This window comes from Lissotriton helveticus, chromosome 4_1 (genome assembly GCF_964261635.1).
Source record: "Lissotriton helveticus chromosome 4_1, aLisHel1.1, whole genome shotgun sequence".
Lineage (NCBI taxonomy): Eukaryota > Metazoa > Chordata > Amphibia > Caudata > Salamandridae > Lissotriton > Lissotriton helveticus.
In genome coordinates, this window is record NC_136063.1 from 1,928,659,865 (window position 1) to 1,928,680,535 (window position 20,671).

Sequence of the window (20,671 nt, forward strand, 5' to 3'; positions counted from 1 at the left end):
CGGCCCCGCCTGCCCAATAGAGCGCTCAGCGCAGGCGCGGAATTCGCGGCGAGCGGGCCGTGACGGAACCGTTCCGTCACAAGCACAGCTCACCCGAGGCTTGTGACGGAACGGTTCCGTCACAAGCATACATTCCTTGTTCAACTTTTTCCTTTCTGGAATAGAGGTACGTTTTCAATAGAGCCAACCAGAAAAGAGTGAGTAATGTGACAAATAACTGATTACACTTTATTTGAATAAAAAGTCTCTTTTCAATCAGGTGGCTATCATGAAGAGAGTAAGGGTTTCAGAAGTCACTCTCCTACCCCTATAAAATATAATTCAACAACTAAAGAGTGACTAACAGTTAATGTGCTGTGCAAAATACGAAAACAAGGGGAAAAGGAAAGAACGGAGACATGAAAGGACAACTCTATTGGTAAAAGGAACAACTCTATTGGTAAAAAGAACCCTCACTCTCCCTAGCGGTGACATGCTTCATCATAGGGTTCCCACGAGGGAGACCGAATGTCCCCTCTGTGTGCTTCAACGCCTGCAATTGCAGCGGAGCTGGTTTGTATTGAAACGATTAGAGTGTGCTCAGACCTTTTTTAGGACACAGTGATTTCCAATAAAATCACCACATAGTCCACACCTGTTTTTAATGTGACCAGCTGGCCCATTAATAAAGTTTTTCTAGGTACTGCTGGGATCTTTAAAAATTTGCACTCACATCACTGAGCACACTCTACTGAGGGTTCTTTTTACCAATAGAGTTGTTCCTTTTACCAATAGAGTTGTCCTTTCATGTCTCCGTTCTTTCCTTTTCCCCTTGTTTTCGTATTTTGCACAGCACATTAACTGTTAGTCACTCTTTAGTTGTTGAATTTTATCATGAAACTTTGCCATAATTAGGATGCGTATCCTGAACACGTAAGATACATCTGCTTCATGCCTGTACTTCACATGCTGTGTGTGAAAAACAATGTATCCCCCAAAATGTTCTAAATCTTAGAAGAGTAGAAATAAGAGTGTTTCATTCCACATTGCACCAGGGCCTAGAGTGCACCGCAGGTTGTACTGACTGCTTATTTAGAGAGTGGAAGTTGGGTCCCTCTGCAAGTTCAGGTGTCCATCATTGGATGACCTAACTATGTGGAGTTTTAACAGTAGAATGTACAACTTATTTATTTTTGTACGGTTATTCTGACCTACATATATGATAAACCATAATTGCATTCAATATTTTACAATGCTGACTTCTCATGCGTGTACACGATCTATGTGTACTGCTATTCCAAAGACACACTTCTTATAAAAAACTGTGCTCTTTTGACCTCCATAGCCGCTGCCTTTTCCTTTAAGGCTCTGTATTGGCAAGAACATAGGCTAAATAATAGACTGCCCGCCTTTTGCCGAAATGTACTTGATGATGTTGGTGCTAACAGTATGCATCAACATGATCAACACAAAAGCATTGGTCGTGTGCTTTGTGATTACATGGGATTGATTGTTCTAGAACACAAAAAATATCCTTCACGTTGCTTATGTTTCCATTGTTCTGCTAGGTATCACAAGTCCCTAGCAGCACCACAGAGCTGGACAGACCTGCTCTCTTGTTTTAGAACCTGATATTCGGCGTGCCCCCTTAGAAACAGTGCATGTGCTTTGACACGCCTGGATCGCCATTGGAAAGTAGCATACTTTGACATGGTTATATTGGTGGTCAGTGATGAGGTTTGCAGACACTGATGTTTAGTGAAGTTCGCGAGTCTCTTTCCTGATTCTTGATCATACAGTGGTGTTGTGCCTATTTCTCTGTTTTCTTTAATCTTCAAAATAATATGTTTTAAGTGTCAGACAAGAAATTTTGTTAGCAACATATGCAACATCTTTTATTAGATGTTGATATCAAACTTGGCTGAACATAGTGTATTTTTACATTTGTTCCTTACTTTTGATGCTGTTTGGGAACCCACGTGTCAATGCTCAAACACTCCTCGAGAGCCTTCACATCTAACAAACTGATCCCTTGTCGAGAAAAAGGTGCGCAGCAGGAATGCAAGCAAACTGGAAGATTGTTGTAAGTGGTGTGTTTCTACAAACGCAACAGCCACAAGACACATTTTTGCAATTGATCTTTTCTGAAAGGCAAGAATTCATCGCAACAAAGTGGCATTCTCTTAATTTACTTCAACTATGCATTCATTTGCATACGTAAAAATGTTCATGCATATATCCACTCTTATTTGTCTTTGGTCATTCTTTATTTTCAGGCTGAGTTATTTGTTTGCTTGGTGTGTGATGGCTCATTACTTGACTGTCTTTCTGTTTGTACATTTTCCTTTTTCAAGTCACTGTAAAAGTTTTAACTCCTAGGTAATGACACAGATGTGATGGTGATGTTGATTGTGCCTAGCATAATCACTAACCATCTTAGTGGATAGATATGTGTATCCGGTATACTAGATGAGGAAGCCTCATCCACGTTTTATGGTCCGCTTCCTCACCCCCATCCTGGTAAGATGATACTATCAGAGCAGACTCGAACTCTTTATGAGGGTGTTCTTTAGAAAGGACACTGGATAGCATGGGGGCCAGAAAACCTAAAAATAATTAGAGCTAAACCTAAGGAATTAAGTAGGTACTTCCGGGATAGTTAAAAACGAAAGTGGATAAGACCTCTGTATAATAACAAGTTAATCCGATTAAGGCCTGCTAATGTTAGTGCCAAAGAGTTTGGTCATGGGCATTCGTCAGGACTCATGGGATCCCTATCACCTGATTTGTCTCCCTATAGTCACACATTCATCAAGGGATGTACCTTCAGTACCACCTTCCCCTCAATAAGACCAGCCATCCTCAGGTCACTGTCCAATCTTAAACTCCTACTAATTAGATAATTGATTTTGAAAAGTGTCATGTAGGCTTTAGTTGCATTTATGTTTGTCTAAAAGTCTAAAAGTTGTGCATTCTTTGTTTTAGTAACAAACTGTGTGTGGTGATATTTTTGGTCAAAACGAGTACCTTCTATTCCAAGGTATAGCGCCACTGGGGTGAGAACAAGTGTGGGGAGCAGTTACATTTTCCATTGATGGCAAACTCTGTTTAAATCTTTTAACTCATGTTTATTGCCCTTGCTCAATGTGTGTAGCGTCAATCAATCTTTTAGGTTTAACAGAGAATTTAAGAAGGATGGTGGTATGCAAAACTCACGTTCTAGATGGTAATGAGTATGGTAGATATTCATCTAATTTAAGTTCTGTGCATTGCTTTCCCACTTTAATCTGTGTCACAGTTTTGAAACTTCATAGAAAAATTTGTTTGGTTTTAATATGTCATGTACATAGCCAGATAATATATTTGTACCTTTGTTTTCATTTCTTCCCAGCGTAAACTTTATTAACCACATAGACACTGAACACTTCTAAATTTAATCATCAGTTCGCTGCAATTGAATCAAAAATTCTGGAAACATAACTTCGAATTGTGACTGTTGAGACGTTTTCCTGAATTGAACGAAGTTTCTTTTCACACATAGTTTGCTCTGGAGTTCTGAATTGATGATTGGGATCTGTTTTGTATTGTCTTTTTAATAAATAAAAAGTGTGAAGAAATCAGTTACCTTGCCTTTACATAATTTCTCTGGAGCTGTTGCTTCCAATCATTCTTTATTCAGAATAATAATCACTCCAAATGTCAAATGTATTTATTCAAATCATTTGGAAGCACCTACAAAATATATATATGTATATATATGTATATATATATATATATATATATATATATTTGTTGCTATCTGTTTTTCTATTCTAATTTTGCAATAACCTTCTTTTGCCAAATGAGTAAGAGTAACTAATTGCTCCAGTGCCTGGGTTTGAAAGGTTTTGCTTTTATTTTCAATGTTTTAGTATTGACATATTTTCTACTTTGTAGAGTATTGTGTCTAGAGAGACAGGCATTATTCGCTTGGAGCAATCTCCTATACATAAATGATCAGACTACCCAAGTGGATTAGAATTGTTTCCTTTTTCTTTTTGTATTTTAAATAAAAAGTATTTCGTACCACGCAAATCATGAAAAGCCAGGCGCTATCATAGAATTTCAAAGTGCAAACATTGTCATTATTATCCTTATGTAACTTTTCTTCAGCGGTGGCTCCTCCGCCAAATGAGTAAGAGTAACTAATTGCTCCAGTGCCTGGGTTTGAAAGGTTTTGCTTTTATTTTCAATGTTTTAGTATTGACACATTTTCTACTTTGTAGAGTATTGTGTCTAGAGAGACAGGCATTATTCGCTTGGAGCAATCTCCTATACATAAATGATCAGACTACCCAAGTGGATTAGAATTGTTTCCTTTTTCTTTTTGTATTTTAAATAAAAAGTATTTCGTACCACGCAAATCATGAAAAGCCAGGCGCTATCATAGAATTCCAAAGTGCAAACATTGTCATTATTATCCTTATGTAACTTTTCTTCAGCGGTGGCTCCTCCGCCATGGCGGAAGATCGTCGCCCTTGCCCCCCCCCCCCAAAAAAAGGCAGGAAAGGAAAAATAAAAAGACACTCTTTATTTTTCCTTTTCTGCAGAGTCTTGTGAAGCAGGGCCTGGTGGTGACCGGCACTGAATGGAGTGGTAGTGCATTCCCATCACTACCAGCCATCTCACACTGGCCTAACCATCATTGGCAGTGAAAGGTTTCTCCAACCCAGCAACGCAGCAGGGTTGGACAGGGCAGGCACAAGCTCACAGTCTCCTGGAGCGCAAATCAAGGGGGCTCAGGCCAATCCTGAAGCTGATCTCATGGGCGAGAGCAGCTTCAGGATTCTTATTTATTTATAAAGATTTATAAAGCGCACAGCTACCCAACAGGGTTTCCCGGTGCTAAAGCAGGACCCAAACGTAAGCCACAAGTTGCAGAGTGAGCAGAGGGAAGTTAAACCTGATTAAAAAGGAAGGCCTTTAATTTTTTGCGGAAGGCTAAGAGCGAGTGACACAACCTAAATTCTAAACGAAGAGAGTTCCACAGTCTGGGGCCAAGATAGGCGAAAGAGCGCCCTCTCATACGGGCAAGAAGGACTGTGGGAACAGAGAACAGTGAGAGGCTTGCTGACCTCAAATGTCGAGTGGGCACATAAGGTTTGGCCAGACTTTGTATGTAAGGGGGCAACAAGCCATGTTTGGCCCTAAACATATAACATAAGGCCTTAAACTCAATACACTTGTTCACCCTAAGCCAGTGGATTTGGTCGAGCTAAGGTGAGGAGGAGGGCTGGCGAGGCAGCCAATAAAAAGATCGGACGCTGCGTTTTGTATAAGCTGTATGCGATGGATGGAAGATTTATCAGCACCCAAGTACTAAACATTGCCATAATCAAATCTGGATATAACCAGCGGCTGCATTACCGTTCTTTGAGCGCCTAGAGGAATTAACCAGAGGATTTTCTTTAGCCACTTAAGGACAGAAAAACAGGTCACAATGGCCACAGACACATTTAAGGGGAAGATTGTTATTGATGGTAAAGCCTAGATTATTTACTTTCGGGACTGGAACAGGTAGAGGTCCCAGATAGTCAGATTGGTAATTTCCCAGAGTTCAGGAGTTTTTCCCACATTGAGAACTTCAGCTTTCGAGTTGTTCAGCTTCAAGGTGTTGCTGGGCATCCACTAAGAAACCCTACTCAGTCCAAGCTGAAGCAGGGAAGTGTCTTGATGATGTACTGCCGAAAGAGAAAAGATGATCTGAGTGTCATCTGCGTAAGAAGAAATAGTCAGTCCTTACTTATCCGCAATATCCGCCAAAGGACAGACATAAAGATTGAAGGGTAAAGGGCTCAAAATTTAACCCTGTGGCACTCCAGTGGTTAATGCTACTGGATTAGATTTTGCAGGTGTGAAAAGACTTGGATTGTGGGATCCGTTTAAAAAAAGAGATCAGCCACTCCGAGGCCACACCTTCAACACCTGAGGCTTCGAGGTGATCAACCAAGATAGAATGTGAGACTGTGTCAAATGCCGCACTCAAGTCCAGTAAAATAAGAGCTGCCGTACCATCGCAATCAAGCTGCTGCCTGAGAATTTCAGTAATCCCAAGCAGAACAGATTCGGTGCTGTAGCCAGATCGAAAGCTGGAATGAGACAAATGAAGTAAATTGTGAGTAGCCACATGAAAGGAAAGTTGGGAGTTGATATGCTTTTCCAAGACTTTCGAGAAGACCGAGAGAAGGGATATAGGATGATAGTGGGACCAGCAGAGAGGATCAAGCCCAATCTTTTTCAATAGAGGGAGCACCAAAGCGTGCTTCCAGTTCTGCGGAACTTGCCCAGAACTTAAAGAGGAGTTTTCGGAAGAATAAGAATCATGTTAAGAATCAACTTATCCAGAAGTCTGAGCTTAGATGGAGGGAGAGGCTCAAGTGAGTAGCCAGACTTGATGGTTCCCAATGAAAGGAGACTAAGTCGAGCGGGAGCCAGGCCCTGATTTGTTGAGTCTCGTCAAACAAGGGGGCCTGGGAGAGTGAGTCGGCCAGGTCAGTGAAGCAAATGTCAGGGGAAAAGGAATTATCTAAAAGGGGTAAATCATGATCTAACTGGAGGTGAATAGCCACTACTTTATTAAGAAAAAACAATGCTAGCTCATTACACTGTTAGCGTGAAAGTGAAGAAGGCAGAAAAGGACTAGCAGCAGAAAGCTGTTTTTCAACCTTAAACAAAGTTTTCTGACAGTGTTGGGAGTTAGTGATCCTATCCGTAAAAAATAGCACGAGCTGATCTACACAAAGCATGATATTTTTGCAGTGCAATTTTATAGGCTAGCTTAGCCGGAGGTACATAATGCTTCTCTATAGTCTCTCTAAAACTTGGCAGTGTTTATTCATCTGATTAAGGGGATCATTGAACCACGGGGCCGGAGGATGTAGTCTGAATTGAGGTTTGGCTGATAGCAGAAGAATTGAATCAATAGCCTCAGTGAGCCAATAATGCACAGAGATTTGATCCTCATCAGACTGAGATGCAAGAATGGGAATAGTATTAGAGAGGTGCTCATTCAGCGCTGGCATACCAAGTTTAGACCAATTCCTAGTCTTTGCCATTAAAGGAGGGTGGGAGGGAGGGGCCAAAAAAGACTTGATAGTATAAGGGACAGCAAAATGGTCCGACCAGCTAAGTTGGATAGGAGATGCAGGAAACAACGTAGCCAGGTTAGAAAAGATGGGGTCCAAAAGGTGCCCTGCCAAATGAGTAGGGGAGGAGTTAATGTGCCGAAGAGTAAAAGTCTTCACGTCATGTATGAGAGCTGCTGCTGGTTTATTATTGGGCGGTACAAAAGGGGGTGGCAATGGACGGAGCATCTGAACCAATCAAACACTCGCACCCAGTCAACAGATCTGGGTTTATTCCATCACCGTTCTTTAGCCCACTCTGCCACCCCAGTTCAGACATGGCCATATGCAAATCAGTCTGACCCTGTGCCTCGTGGGAACAGTCCGGCCCGAACTGCCAAGCCATGCCTTCCCTGGACCGGAAACAAGCTTCCGAGGACCGGTTTCTGCCATTTCAGCCGTCTTCGGCCCGGCTTGCTTGAATCCAGTGGCAAAGTGAGCAAGGGACTCACGTCTGAGCATACCCTGCCAACTTATGGCGAACAAAGCGGTACAAAAGGGGGGGCAATGGACGGAGCATCTGAACCAATCAAACTAATGGGGAATGTGTGTGTCCATGTTAGTTCCTGAGGTGTGCGGAGTGCAGGCCCGAGTTTGGTATGTGCGAACTCGTGAGAGTGAATGCTGCGCAATGGTATGTGCGGCGTGTATGTGTCTAGTGGGGAAGTGCCACTTCTAGACATTGATGTGTATGTGCAGTGAGGGTGCTGGAGCGTGATTGGCTGGAGCTGGCTGGCAAGCCTGGCTCCAGGAAGTCTGGGTGGGTCTGCCCAGGAGTGAGTGGAGAGATCAGCATGAATGATGTGAGGGATGGCTGCACCTGGTTCCTGAATGGGGCTGTGCTTTTCCCACACAATGCTGGCTCTGCCCCCTGTGGTGCGTCTAACGACCCTAGCCTCCCTAGTGAATGAAAGGGGTGGTTGGGCCATCAAGGGTGCTCCGAGACCAGCTGCGACTGGTCTCCCCCCACCCATCACCTACACACAAAGGATTTTAGAGTATAAGAAGGGGCTGTGTCCCCATGAAATGTGTTCTCTTCCAGGATCCTGCCAGAGGGGGCTGCTGCTGTTGCTGGGGCCAGGAGGACCGCCACTTGGACTGTCTCCCTGCCTGGAGACCCAGTGAGCTGGCTCTGGGCCCAGCCTTGCCCCCCTGCCTGCCTCCAGACTTTGCTGGAGCTTTGCTTGTGCCTATAGCGCTGAGAGTGCTGTACTTTGCCTCTAAGCGCCTGGGAGCGTTGTGGATTGCCATTAGCGCTGAAAGGCACTTTATTTCACTTCTGGAGCGCTTTGTGTGCTTTGGCCGGTGCCCACCCGGCATCTTTTCACCCCGTGTGGTGACCGAGCAGCGCGGGGGCCACCCCGCTCATTTGCCGCCTATATTTGCCCCGTTTTTATGATTTAATTACGGAGGGAGCCTACCCCTCGTGGTAGCCCAGAGATCACCGCCGCAGCACCGGGCCGAGAGGAAGGTGCCGCCAGCGTCACCGCCAGGCCACGCTGGGATTGGTCCAGCCGGCCGAGCCTCCCGCCGCGTCATCGGGGGAGAAGGAAGAAGCAGGAAGCAGCCTGCATTGTCCGTCCCGAGGCTCCAGAGCGAAGGGAGAGCCCCGGTAAAAAGAGAACAGTCTAGCCGCGGCCCCGGAGAGTCCCGAGGAGCGGGAGAGCTCCGTCTACAGCCGCCACCCATGACAGTGGTCCAGGTGGCCCTGTCTTGTACATAATCCCTTGTAAATTCTGCCCGTGCCTGTTGGCACATTGTAACAGTATGTGTTTTATCTAATGTGTTTTTATTATAATACAAAGGCTATGTTTATATAACCTTGTGTGGAGTTTCCTTTGTGGTGGGCCTTGGGTGTGGTTGCTGGGGGTGCGTGCGCAAACCCTTAACTCACATCCCCTCCAAGTTTAGCCTGGCTGCTCGCGTCACGTTACCTAGAGGGTGAGCAGGGGTTATCTTGGTGTGTGACTCCCTTGCCCTGACCTTAGACCTGGGGGTCTCTGACTGACTTTGGCGCAAGCCTTGGCCGGCCGGGGATCCCGGGTCTAACAGGGGGGAAAAACAAAAACAGGAGAAACATAGATGAGCCAGACAACGAAGATGAACTGGGGTGGGATTACTCGGCCACACAGCTTGTGGGTTCTGGTGGCCCAAACACAGAAGACAGAACACCCAAAGCTCATTAGGGGCTCAGGAAGAACAAAAAAAACACCACAAGAAACTCCCGGAGCCCTCCCTGGCTATGATATTTCAATCATTAAAGATCATTCAGGGTGACATCAAAAGCGAGAATCGACAAGCCAGACTGGCCACAAAAAAACTTCTGGGTACTCTGGGCAAAATTGGCAAAACCTGTACAGAAATTGTGGATAGACTGGGCATGGTGGAGAAGCCCACAGACCACAGTGGATACATTAAAAGAGCAACCATCCTCACAAGACAATACACTAAAGTATGTCATGTGGAAGCTGGAGGAGGCCGAAAATAGGCAAAGGCGGAACAACCTAAGACTGCTCGGAATCCCAGAAAATATTGAGGGAAACAACATAAGGGGGTTCATAATAAATCTCTGCAAAACTCATTACCGGAATTAGCACACTGGGACTAGGATAAGGAAGTGCATCGGGTGCATAGATTCCCTCTTTCAATTCCAAAGCGGCAAACAAATGCACAAGGCTACCCACGGGTGATTTTAATCTACTTCGACAGGCAATCTATGATGTGGCCAGACCTAATATGAAAAGAAAAGGAAAAAACTTTACGTACTTTGCCAAGCCGGACTTTGCACACGCAACAGTCGAAAGAGAGTGGATGATCCAGACGCTGTCACACAGGCTCAGGATTGAGCCTGATTGCCACAGTAGGGAGGTGTGGGGGGGCTAAGCAAAAAGGCACGGAATAAGGATGGAAGCCATAGTCAGGGCAAAAACTATAACTACACAACAGATGGGACATTCAAAAAGGGGGAGGTCTATCAGAGTGGGTAAAGCTCCAAGGTTAAGCGGGTCAGGATCCAAAATCATGAATGGCTAAGTTAAGAATATTATCCATCAATATCTGTGGCCTCAACGATCCAAAGAAAAGGCAGAGAACCGCAATAGATCTCAGATCAAAGGGGGCTAATATTGTATGTCTCCAGGAGACTCATGTAGAGGGGTCCCAACTGCATCTCATGAAAACTCTCGGATACAGATTGATCACAGCCACAACACAGGCAAGCAAAACACGAGGGGTGGCCATTTTGGCAAGAGGTGGAGGGCTTCAATTCAGGAGATCAGCAGCCGACAAGTTTGGGCGGTGGGCAATCACCGAATGCCAGTATGGCATTGGGAAAAAAGTAACTATCTGCTCTGTGTATGGGTGTGTTACGTACGATCCAGACCTGCTGGAATTTATCTCTAATGAATTAGTACACTGGTCGGTTCCAATGATTGTATGCGGTGATCTTAATCTAAATCTACTATCTGACTTGTCGCCGGGGCACAATTTTGTGTACCAGGGTAGGAAACCAAAGGTATTTAGAGCATTTCAGGAATTATGCAATACACACGGGATATCCGATTGTTGGCAATCTAAACACCCCAATAATCCAGGTTTTACTTTCTTCTCTCACCCACATTGGAAGCTTGCTAGGCTAGACTACATACTTGCCTCCCATACTATCATAACCAAGTGTCTTATAGATAGATTGCCCAGGGTCCTGTCCGACCACAATCCCCTAATCTTAAGTATTGACACCAAGGGGATATAACAGGACCACAATAGATGGACATTCGAAAAGGCTCTATTAGTAAATGAAAAGTACTGTCAACTTATGGATAAATGGATACCAGAATTTCTAGAGGACAATTTGGGTGGCGCCCCATTGGAAGTGGTATGGGACACACTTAAGGTATTAGGGGAGAAACCCTCAGATTCTCAATTAAAAACAACCAGGAGTCGAAACAAAATATGAAAATATTGCATGAGAAACTAGCAATAGCTGAGGAACGACTTATAAGAGCAGTCCAGGGGGCTTGAATATTGAAGGGACTTTACGAGATGTAGCCATCGCAAGGAACAAAATAGTAGAGATCTTCACTGGAAAAGCAATATTTAAAGCCACATTGAAAAAGGAGAAAGTATACGAATTAAGTGAACAAGTAGGACATCATCTTGCAGTCTGAATGAGACAGCAGAATATGGCAAACCTGATTAAAGAGATCGAAGATCCTAATAACGGCCTTAGGCAAGACTCCAAAGAGATAAGGGAAGCGTTTCAGAACTACTATCAGGACCTATACACAGAAACTAGCAAAAACCAGGAAAGAATTGAGGAATATCTAGATCTGGCTATGATGAATCAGCTCCCACAAGCCCATCAAGACAGCCTGGCAGAAATACCCCAATGGGTAGAAATTCTTCTATCAATAAACAGTTTATCCCCCGGAAAAGCAGCCGGGTTAGATGGAATACCCTTAGAATTTTATACTAAATTTCACAAGCCATTGAAAGGAATTCTAACCGATGTAGTGACTCCTATCTTCCAAGGAGGGCGGCCACCGGGATCTTGGGCTCGTGCCAAAATTGTGGTATTTCCAAAGAAAAATAAAGACCCTACAGAATTAGTGGTCTACCGCCCAATCACACTAATAAACAGTGATTCTAAAGTCTACTCTAAATTGTTAGCTAGCCGACTTGCACCAGTCATACATAAGATCATTTCTACCCGACAACATGGATTCGTTCCAGGTAGACCTACCACTGACCATGTTCGGAGGGTGATCACACTCTTTGACATAGCACAAGTAAACCGGAGACCCTATGGCACTTATATTATGAGACGCAGAGAAGGCCTTTGAAAGGGTCTCCTGGCAATATTTATGGACTGCTATGTCAAAGAGTGGAATCGGGGAACAATTTATAAATGCTGTTCGAATGCTATATGTCAACCCGGAAGCCGTGGTCATAATTAATGGGAAAATGTCAGATAACATCAACGTGCCTAGAGGGACAAGGCAGGGGTGTCCATGTTCTCCCCTAATATTTGCTATATTTATAGGCCCGTTTATCCATAGACTATAGACCAATCTGGCTATAACACCTATTAAAACCCCAAATAGAGACACTGAGACCCTAGCGTACGCGGACGATATCGCAATTGTTACAAGCAATCCAAGTGAAGCAGTTAAAGTAATGGAAGAGGAAGCTAGTCATTTTGGAGAGATCTCTGGTTATAAACTAAACCAAGATAAAACCCAGATAATCATTAATATTAAAAGCACCTATTATGACGCTAGGATAGTGGAAAACGTGACGTATTTGGGAGTAAACTGGTAAAAAAATCAATATTGACCCACTCATGAAACAAACGGAAAAAAGCCTTAGTAGATTGCATAATCTACATCTAACTAAAATAGGGAGATGTAATGTTATTGAAATGTTATTTTTCCCCAAATTTCTATATTTTTTAGAACTATATGTCAAAATTTTGACCCACAGATCTTTAAAGAGATAGACAAAATATTCTCTCGCTTCATCTGGGGATATAAAAGGTCGCGAAGAGCCTACAGATATATCACTCTCCCGAAAGAGAGAGGAGGCCTCGCCGTGCCCAATTTCAAAGTCTACTGGTGGGCTACAATACTTAAATATAGCAAGGTGCTACTGGGCCCAAATAGGGACCTTGGACAAGAGGAGGGGTCCAACTCCGCAAGAACTTCTTCTCGGTAAGGAAGCGGGAGAACATCTGTGGCGACTGACATACGATTGTCATTTCAAGAAAGTTCGTTTTAAAACTTTAATTGGCATCTATACCGCATGGAATCATGTACGTAAACTCCTTGGGATCGGAAGGTTCTCCTACTATACGACTCTCCTTAGAAATAACAAACTTCCAGAGATTTTTACTGACGCATGTATGAAGAGATGGGTCAGATTGGGAATCACTCGATGTGGCTCTTTTTATGCCCCAACAGGCGGAGAGTTGAAATGTGGATTTGGTTTAGAACATCGAGACTTCTTTAAATATTTACAAATTAGAGATTTTTTAATGAAAAAGGGGGGCGGAAAAGCAACATTTCAGAGAATCCAGACAATCGAATTAGTTAACCAAAGCACTACAGTTAAAATTGGGGAAATATATATTAACTTAATTTCCGAACTTCCTGATGATCTGGATAAACATACCCAAAAATGGCAGAACAAGCTAGACACAACTGAGGGCTCAATCCAGAGGGCATTTGAACTCTGCCAATCATTATTAATGTCAACCAAATTGCAAGCCCAGTATTACAAGACATACTTTCAACTGTATTATACACCTAATAAAATAGCCAAGTGGAGCACTGGCAAAGGTACGGAGTGCCCACGATGCACGCTACATGAAGCAGATATAATACATATGTTCGCTACATGCGGTACACTTAGCCCTATTAAACGGGAGAACTCTACCTGTCTATCAGAAATTTTTGAATCAAGAATAGAAATCTCAACAGTTGAAATAATGCTAGGAGCAGATGGGGACATCCGACCGAACAGAATGAAAGGGCTCTTATTCGTTTCAATGGCTGTATATAGAATATGTCTGGCGTCGGCCTGGCTAGACCCGAACCCACCGACCTTCCAACAATGGCGGGCACGACTGCTAGCATCATATAGCCTAGAGATAGCTATCTATAGTAGGAGGGGAATGAAAAAGAAAAGGAAGGGATTCGAAATTTGGAATTCCCTTACACGATGGATAGAACGTCCCTGATCAAAATGTTTACCTATGATACTATGATGAATATCATTGAAATATTACGTTACATGTTTAATACTATAGATACACCTGACTATGAATATATAAAGTGACATTCCTGTATGGGAGGGTGGGGAGGTGGGTGGGGGGATGGTTGGTAAAAATGGTAAAATATCTCAATAAAGAATTGTTAAAAAAAAAAAAAAGAAAGATCTGGCAAATAGTACCAACTGAGCGAAAAGATTAAAAGGCTGTTGTGAGGACAATTAAAATAGGTTAATGCGGCGTCAGCAACAGATTGGCTGCAGGGCATTCTGGGAGCCTTTGCCCCTCCCCAACCCCTTCTCCTGTCCAACACTCCTGCCCCCACCACCTTACCCTCCCTGCTCCTCCAGCATACCGGCCGCTCCTGCTCTTCTTGAGAACAAAATAACCCATAATATGTAGCATTCTGTTCTCCCTTGTGGGAAGCCAAATAGATTGAACTAAAGAAATACATCTTTGAATGAGGACGTTGTGGAACTGGGCCAGAACATTTTTATGAAAATAATGCATGGCCCTAATATGAACTGTAGGATTGGAAGAAAATGGAAGTAAATAATAGTTTTTTGTTATTCTGCGTGCATTCCGTAGCCCTGTGTCATACCAACCCTCTTCAAACTGACAAGACAGACGCTCTGGCTGAAACGGAGGTCCTGAGTTTTTGACTTGAAAAATAGATAATATTTGTATGGTGTCTTCCTCAACCAGTCCATCATCCCCTTTTGTATCGCTTTGTTCGCCCTAAGTGTGGCAGGGTATACTCAGACGTGAGTCCCTTGTTCACTTGGCCACTGGATTCAAGATAGCCTGGCTGATGAGGATTATGAATCCGAAACCGGTCCCAGGATGCTTGTTTCCGGTCCAGGGAAGACATGGCTTGGCAGTTCGGGCTGGACTGTTCCCATAAGGCACAGGGTCAGGCTGATTTGCATATAGCCATGTCTGAACTGGGGTGGCTGAGTGAACTAAAGAATGGTGATGGATTAAACCCAGATCAGTTGACTGGGGGTGAGTGTTTGATTTGTTCAAACGCTCCGTCCATCATCCCCTTTTGTATCGCTTTGTTCGCCCTAAGTGTGGCAGGGTATACTCAGACGTGAGTCCCTTGTTCACTTGGCCACTGGATTCAAGATAGCCTGGCTGATGAGGATTATGAATCCGAAACCGGTCCCAGAATGCTTGTTTCCGGTCCAGGGAAGACATGGCTTGGCAGTTCGGGCTGGACTGTTCCCATAAGGCACAAGGTCAGACTGATTTGCATATAGCCATGTCTGAACTGGGGTGGCTGAGTGAACTAAAGAATGGTGATGGATTAAACCCAGATCAGTTGACTGGGGGTGAGTGTTTGATTTGTTCAAACGCTCCGTCCATCATCCCCTTTTGTATCGCTTTGTTCGCCCTAAGTGTGGCAGGGTATACTCAGACGTGAGTCCCTTGTTCACTTGGCCACTGGATTCAAGATAGCCTGGCTGATGAGGATTATGAATCCGAAACCGGTCCCAGGATGCTTGTTTCCGGTCCAGGGAAGACATGGCTTGGCAGTTCGGGCTGGACTGTTCCCATAAGGCACAGGGTCAGACTGATTTGCATATAGCCATGTCTGAACTGGGGTGGCTGAGTGAACTAAAGAATGGTGATGGATTAAACCCAGATCAGTAGACTGGGGGTGAGTGTTTGATTTGTTCAAACGCTCCGTCCATCATCCCCTTTTGTATCGCTTTGTTCGCCCTAAGTGTGGCAGGGTATACTCAGACGTGAGTCCCTTGTTCACTTGGCCACTGGATTCAAGATAGCCTGGCTGATGAGGATTATGAATCCGAAACCGGTCCCAGGATGCTTGTTTCCGGTCCAGGGAAGACATGGCTTGGCAGTTCGGGCTGGACTGTTCCCATAAGGCACAGGGTCAGACTGATTTGCATATAGCCATGTCTGAACTGGGGTGGCTGAGTGAACTAAAGAATGGTGATGGATTAAACCCAGATCAGTTGACTGGGGGTGAGTGTTTGATTTGTTCAAACGCTCCGTCCATCATCCCTTTTTGTATCGCTTTGTTCGCCCTAAGTGTGGCAGGGTATACTCAGACGTGAGTCCTTTGTTCACTTGGCCACTGGATTTAAGATAGCCTGGCTGATGAGGATTATGAATCCGAAACCGGTCCCAGGATGCTTGTTTCCGGTCCAGGGAAGACATGGCTTAGCAGTTCGGGCTGGACTGTTCCCATAAGGCACAGGGTCAGACTGATTTGCATATAGCCATGTCTGAACTGGGGTGGCTGAGTGAACTAAAGAATGGTGATGGATTAAACCCAGATCAGTTGACTGGGGGTGAGTGTTTGATTTGTTCCAACGCTCCGTCCATCATCCCCTTTTGTATCGCTTTGTTCGCCCTAAGTGTGGCAGGGTATACTCAGACGTGAGTCCCTTGTTCACTTGGCCACTGGATTCAAGATAGCCTGGCTGATGAGGATTATGAATCCGAAACCGGTCCCAGGATGCTTGTTTCCAGTCCAGGGAAGACATGGCTTGGCAGTTCGGGCTGGACTGTTCCCATAAGGCACAGGGTCAGACTGATTTGCATATAGCCATGTCTGAACTGGGGTGGCTGAGTGAACTAAAGAATGGTGATGGATTAAACCCAGATCAGTTGACTGGGGGTGAGTGTTTGATTTGTTCAAACGCTCCGTCCATCATCCCCTTTTGTATCGCTTTGTCTTCCTCAACCAGTGACAGGTCAGCGGGGTCACCATGATTGCAGTGATATCGGGGCATTCTGGTCTGAATATGCCTTCTCTGAATATTCTGTAAAACTAGTGCATACATTTCCGACTCCTGATCAGAGAGGCGCCCCCTTCTTTATTTCTTTTTTTTGTTATGTTTTGTTTAAATTAGTTTTATTACATTTTCAACAATTACAGTTAGTACAGTGGTGCATGTAGCACGAAAAAAAAAAAAATATTTTTAGTAAGTGGTCCCACGTTAGCAGTACATTGTTTTGTTGAGCATTGGGTAATATGGTGTCCAAAAAATGATTATATAAGTGATAGCCAAATTTATATTGAAATACTCATTTAGAAAAGCATACAATTAAGATATAGAAAGTAGGAAGAGAGAAGGAAAAATAAGGACGGGGAGGAACATCACGTAAATGTTTACATATATAGGTGTGGTCAGTCTTATATTTAGTCTTATATTTAGTATCGGATCAGTTGGACGATGCGATGTGTAAGAATGATGAGTATATGTTTAAGGGATTTGGTCAAGTGGTGTAAGGATTGTGGCCCAGTGTCAGTGTTAGTGAGATGTTTAGTGGGGCTTCTGGGACAGCATGTAATCATTTAGTTTCCTCCAAATATTGGTCTTTGGGGTTTCTTGCTGCAAAATAATGTGTTAAGGAAGGTATCTGCACTTCTGATGTATTGTGTCCATGCCCACCAAGTGTAAATAGATAGTTGGCTAAAGTCTTTCCATTCTGATAGGATGGATCTGAGACTGATTCAGATAGGATAGATTTGAGACCAATTGTAATACAAATGTCAACTAAGGAAATGTTCCTTTGCTGAAGGGTTTGAGTTATCAACGGAGGGTCTATGCCAAGTACGATGGAAGGGATGTCAGGTGTCCAAGTAATGTTTAGTATTTTGCCGAATACATAAACTGATGTAATTCCAGAAGGTTTCTTTCATCATATTGCATTCTGAAATCATGTGTTTGAGATCCCCTACCTTAATTTTGCAACTCCAGCATAGATCAGACTTTGCTAGATCTAACTTGTGGAGTTGTAGAGTCCAGTGCTGCACATGAGCTGTCCAGAGCCTACATTGTGCAAGAGAGGGGGTGATCTTGTGTTTCCTCAGTCAAGAAGAGTAGTTTGCTATAATGTTGGATAATTGTTTCCATTTCCCTTGTATGGAATGTAACAGTTTTCATGTCTTATTGTAAGGGATTAGTATATTTTGAACGCTACTTGTCCGTTGAGTTGAATTTATATTAAGTCAATAGTATGTCTGGTTTGAGATAGGGATTGAGGCTAGATAGTAAAATTACTATTTTTAGAAATGTGTAGCTGCTAAATCAACACGTTTAAATTTAGATAATATAGTTGAAAAGGGAAGGGGATTAGAAGGGTAGCCAGGGCCTTTAATAAACACTATCCCTTTTTCTGTCAAGTCTTTTCAGAAGATGGTTTTCCCTTCAATTTTGAGTTTGGTATTGTGCCAAAGGGAGGCAAATGAGGAGGTGGAATTTTTTTTATTTAGTCTGTTACCTAGTTTGTGTATATTTTTGGCTGTGGCCAAAAGTATTGAGGTAGAGTGCCTGGTAATACTTTTCCTATTAGAAAGTATGGATTAAAGGATTAAAGTATGCACCAGGGAAAATTTGTCTAGTCGTTCCATGATGTGTACAAGTCTTTTGTTTTGATGATATCTTATGGATTTTAGTAGATTCTTTTCAGACCAACTAGGTTGTTACCTAAGCATCAATTTCAAGTAATCAACATATTTAACCAACATATAACAATATAGGTCAACCTGTATATTCAACATGTGATAACACAAATCACATTGTGTAGGAATACTCAAATCTGTGACTTTCCTGGTCATGTTGTTACTAGTGACGAGTTGTAGACAGTTGAACATTTTGTGGCCGTTGAAAAGTATGGTGCTATAAGTGAAAAGGTTGTGTAGCAACGTGAGGTGTCTAGCAAGGAAAGAATACGACATCCCGAGTGACTGTTGAGGTGAGTTTATAAACATTTCATCAGAATCCATATGGTAACTGTACCATGGCGCTTAATTGGTAGATAAGTTCTATATTCTCTAATGCGCTTTCTTTTATGTACATAATAAGTCTCACCTAATACGTGTTGGAACGCTAGGTAGTTATTGAATTTAAAAATGGCTCTAGGTTCTTGGAGGCTAGCTATGTGCTGAATGCGATTTTATGCTGTATTGTGTTTGTCCAAATACGAGCGGTAATGTTACAGCCTGTCTACTATCCAGACGAGTGTCGTCTGAAAATGAAATCAGTAAAAAACTGAAGAAATCACAATTGATAAAGTCAAATACGAGATACTCCTTTTGAGCAGTCTCTAGTTCTGGTATTCTGTCGAGAGTTAAACACCTAAAAGTCGAAAAATTGCAACGCATGCTCAAGTGGATGTATTAGTTAAGTGGGAAGGGACAGAGGAGCACTCACCCTAATAGGTGAGGTGCAAAGGCCACCTCGGATAAGTGTATTCGAAGGATCCTGTAAGGCGGAGTTTCACTGGTTGAGTGAAGTCGCACTCCGAGACCGGATAAGTCTGTTGGAAGTACAGTCAAGGTTATCTTCGTTACCAACGATTTACCCGGATATTATTACATAGTTTGGTCTATATGTACTGTGATAGACAAGGGTTTCAAAAAATGCGCGCAAAAAAAAAAAAAATAAATAAAAAATAAAAATGCGCGCAAAAAGAGAGGGGGGGGGGGAAGATGGACCTACCTCTTAGATAAAGCACAAAGTGTAAACCGCGAGGAGAGGATTGACAGGTAACTTCAAATACATGACGTTGTCAACAAACACGAAAGGCGGGTGCACCTATATTTGTCCGTCACAAGAGGGATAAATAAAAAGAGCAAAACGAATTATTTCGGCTCCACCATCGTCTCTGGTAGCTAGGCAAAGCAATTCTGGTTCGGGGACGTCAGGGAGAGGTCGCTTACCTTGTCGTAGCAGTTCTCCCTCTTGAGTTTCCCGGCGCCGTTTTCCGAAGACGGTCACGTGACAGGAAACCCGGCACGAAGATATACCGGCCGGCGGTTTCCTGTTTGTGTAACTACTAGACCGTCAACCCTGTGTGGTTGCATTCTCTAGTGGTGGCTGTAGTGAAGAAATACTACAAGTCCACAGTGATGCCTATGGGCTTAGGCGTACCCGTCTATGTGTAACGGGTGTTGCCCTAATTCTAAGAATATTGATTATCCGAATTCGTGTGAGTCTAGTGCCTAAAATTCTATAATGCTTGAGAGATGGGAAATCTTTTAATTAGCAATTGATTCTCTGGCAATGGTTAAGCCGAGATGGTTAATTAATTTGAGAGCATGCGTGCAACTAAGTTACTAGATTGTGGAGTCAGAAAGCTACCACACAATCTTTCATTATTATTTCATTAGTTACTCTATATAAGAGATTATCAGTTCCTGTTTTAGGAGGGAGGAAACTTGTTGTTCAGGTATCTCACATACAGTTGAATACTGTATACCTCAGGAGGTTTATATTATGGTTATGAGCACAAAGTTCGGTTTATTCTTATGTGTGTATATCAATTATTAGTTTAGGGAAAAGGGAAGTCCTACACCTCGATGGGGTTTGGTTTGTTATACTGACTACTATTAGTAACTTAGGTTTACCTTGTTCCTGTTATATCACAAATCGCAAGATAAACATACCACATTTCTTTTATCAATAAACAATAATAGTAATACAAGAAAAAGTCCCATAAATTATTTTTTTGACACGTTATTTGTGGAGTCCTTATGTCAACACATTTCAACGGTATCTAATTGTTCACAATTCTTTATATTAGCGAAACCATGTTTTCAAAGAAAAAGAAAAAGAGTATGAAAAGATGTATGAGAAATTAGAAGAAATTAGTAAAAACTTAAAGAAATTATTTTTCCCGAGAAAATTATTATTAATTTTACATGGGGAAAATTAACGATGAAAGCCGGTGAATCACAGGTTTAAGTAAATAGTATATATATACTGCATATAAAATCCCAACA